The sequence below is a fragment of the Dendrobates tinctorius genome, unplaced genomic scaffold (assembly GCF_039654945.1).
Source record: "Dendrobates tinctorius isolate UK_male_01 unplaced genomic scaffold, ASM3965494v1 ptg000151l, whole genome shotgun sequence".
NCBI lineage: Eukaryota > Metazoa > Chordata > Amphibia > Anura > Dendrobatidae > Dendrobates > Dendrobates tinctorius.
In genome coordinates, this window is record NW_027361818.1 from 20,200,654 (window position 1) to 20,204,420 (window position 3,767).

At 40.7% G+C, this 3,767-nt stretch overlaps 1 pseudogene; it reads left to right on the forward strand.

The window, feature by feature from the left end:
* The first annotated feature begins 1,132 nt into the window (after positions 1-1,132).
* On the forward strand, positions 1,133-2,068 carry LOC141049969 (olfactory receptor 10A3-like; annotated as a pseudogene).
* The last annotated feature ends 1,699 nt before the right edge of the window (positions 2,069-3,767 follow it).

Below are 3,767 nucleotides of genomic sequence, written 5' to 3' on the forward strand. Positions count from 1 at the left end.
GCTTTCCAGTCCTAAGATTAGGCTGGTTAGTGGCGTCCGCCAGAGCGGCACTGTATGCACTTTGTGTGCTTTATCATTAATTAGTATATCTTGGCACTGCAGATGCGGCACCGAACGCTAGTGGGGCTAGAGGGACTCTAATGCCATGTCATTGGGGCAGGGTCCTGTGTTCAAAACACTAGCATTCTCTCTGTGGTATCGCGGCCCTTCGAAGCAACAGAGTCCACCTACTATTTACCGGGTGAAGTTAGCCCGTGTGTATTTGTTATCCTGCCAGCTAGTGTCCGCCATTACCGAGCAGCAATTGTCATCTCTACACGGTGGACCCCGGGCTGCGAATCCACCTCTATGCCATCTTTTATTATTTTGTGTGTTCCGCCAGCCCTAACAAGGTGTTGCTTGGACCAGACTAGAAAAATCCGATCCATCAAAATCTAAAGTAAAGTAAAAAATTCAAAACACCAAAATTGCTGGCTTTCGGTCAGCACAATAATGCAAAATAATGCAGCAAGAAGCAATAGAAACACATTATGTTCCCCAAATAGCTTCATAGATGATAATACAAGAAAAGATAAAGTTCTTGGAAAAAAGAGATATAAAACATGTTTTTTCTTTTTTACAACCCTCTGAATTTAATAAGCCAATAAAATAATAACAACAATCTCTAAAACTTTGGTTTATCTTGACAGCTTGGACGGCTGCAGTGTCTCTGTGGTTATACAGATGTTATAATACTGATAAAACTATATCAAACTTCTAGTAGAACTGGACCATGCCCAGACAACTCATTTATTAATAAATGTTTTACAGAGAAAAGCCAATGGCCACTTCATATCTTACATGTGATTATCACCAACATTACACACAGTGTAGGGTGAAGAAGCCTTCATCCAAGCCCATCATTACAGCCACAGAGTAATCCAAGTGTAGCATACATACATTGCTCCGCTCTCATCTCCCATGCCTGTGACTTTGCTTTACTGTAAATTCAGTATAGTTCCCAATGTTCCTCAGTGTAGGTTCTGTATGTAGAATTATAAATTAATGTAATCTGAAATTATTCACCTAATCCACTTTATTTCAGTGAAGAGACGTCATCCAGGATCTCTTGTTAATCTCCCACTTAACAAAAATGTGTGAATGGAATCAGACAGAAGTCACTCACTTTCTCCTCCTTGGATTTAATGGTCTCTATAAATATAAAATACTTTTATTTATAATTTCCCTCTTCTCTTACTTCCTTATACTTAATGGAAACCTTCTTATTATAGTCTTGGTATCCACCAATGAGAAGCTCAATCTCCCAATGTTCTACTTTCTCAAGCATCTAGCATTGGCCGATGTCCTCACAACCACGACCATTATGCCCATGATGTTAAATATTATACTGTTGGATATAACAGAGGTGCCAGTGAGTTCCTGTTTTATCCAAATCTACATATTCTACACAGTCGAGTTTGTCCAGTGTTTTCTCCTTGCCATTATGTCCTATGATTGATACTTGGCCATTTGCAGCCCAATGCACAACAATTCCATAATGCAACCTCATGTTTGCCTCAAGATGGTTCTTGCCTCCAGGTTCTTGTTGTTTATAATTTCATTTGAGAACATTTTGGTTTGGCAACTTAAGTTTTGTGGTCGGAATGTCATTGACCATTTCTTCTGTGACATCAAGCCATTGATTGATTTGGCTACCTCTGATACTTATCTTTTTGTTTTGTTTGATTATGTTGTTGCTATCATTGGGGTTCTCACACCTTTTCCTTTAATTATTTTAAGCTATATTAGGATATTCTTCACCTTAGCAATCCTTCCATCCACCAGTGGATGGGGAAAAACCTTCTCCACCTGTGGATCCCACCTCACCACTGTATGCATCTACTATGGAACCATCTTGATGGTGTACGTGGCGCCATCAGATGACAGTTCATTGAGCACTAACAAGTTTAAGTCTCTGCTGTTCATTGTGGTGACTCCAATGGTGAAACCAATCTTATACAGCCTGAAGAACCACGAGATCAGGAGAACTCTTCAACAAATGTTTAAAAGATTGAAAGGGTATAATTAAATATTATTTGTTACTTGAATAAATGAAAAGAAACATACTATTTATGTCAAAATCCTCTAGATACTCCAGACACTTCACTTGCAGTTGGAAAGTTGAGTTATATTTTATTCCAAAGGAATGAGAGGGAGTGTCCCCTGTTCACTTCATAGCAGGTTGCTAGATAGCTGTGGAGACACCAGGTGACACAAGGGTAAGTGGGAGCTCTCGTCTGCTGGCCCGCAATAACATGGACCAGGGCTCCTGCAACTGAATGCTCACTCTCTTTTCCCATGGGCAGAATACTAATCAGACAACACCGGGTTAGGGTAAACAAGTGTGGTAATACTTTATTGAACCAATCAGACAATAACCTATAGTACAGTCCCAGCTAAATACCCAAGATTGTGCAAAATTACAGAGTTTCACCCTTCCACTTACTCGCCGGAATTAGAGCAGCTTTGGGGCTTCCAGGGATTTGGCACCCTGCTTTGGTAGAAATTCACAGAGATTAGCTAATAACATATAGAACAGTCCCATCAAAATACCCAAGATTGTGCAAAATTACAGAGTTTCAGCCTTTCACTTCCTTGCCAGGATTAGAGCAGATTTGGGGCTTCCAGGGCTGACTACCTCCACCTTTGGCACCCTACTTTTGGCAGGAACTCACAGAGAAGAGGTAATGATAAACTTAGAAAGCTGACAGTCCATTGAGGCAAGTGGCCGGGTAAAGGAGGGTGACAACATGGCTTCTCCTAATGACTACAAGGGGCCAGATGACTGGTTGGTACCAATTCTGTCTTCTCAAAATTTATCTATAGGGCCAGGTGACCAGAGAGTCCCAATCCTGTATTCCTAAATGTTCCCATGGGACTAGGTAACTGGTGGTCCAAATCCTGGCTTCTCCAAATGTCTCCATTGGTTCAGTGATAATCAATAGAGCAGAACTGTATTTTTCCAGCTAGGGCCGTGGTCCTTAAGCTGGCAGCCTGTAGAATGTCAAATCTGTGTCCCTCTTGATGGAACCATGGTGTTCTGACAGCTGTCCAGTAGAGTGCTCTTTTATGCCGTTTTCAAGTTCCCTTGATACAAAAGCAGACCACACTTTCATAGTTCACAGCTCTTATTCAGGAAAGATGTATATCTCTGTAGCGAGTTAGACAGTAGATAGAAGAATATTCACAATTGAGAGTCCTCAGTGGTTGATACCTTTTAATGGCTAACTGAAAAGATGGTAACAAATTGCAAGCTTTCAAGACTACTCAGGCCTCTTCATCAGGCATTGACTAATACAACATCTGAAGAATCACATATTTGTATGCCTGACCACAGGACCATGGATATGAAATTGCTTGTATTGAAAGGTAACTTCACATCTCAGAGAGACAGAAAAGTTTGGGAGTACAAGCTCATGATTCACATCTCAGAGAGAGATAGAAAAGTTTGGGAGTACAAGCTCATGATGACCTTTGACACTTTCAGTGCTGGAATGAATGTGTCACATGGATTTATGTCTTTTTACATCAATTAAGGAATTTGCTCCTAAGACCTTGTGGGGGCATCACAACACAGATCCAGACCCCAATCAGAGAACAATAAAACCTTCACTGCTTTTCTATGAACAGGTGCAATATCTATGGACATAAAGTAACTGTCTATCACTCCCCCATAATGATAGTTCTGCTTCACGTCACTTGTCTTATCTATTGCATTTTTTCTGTGC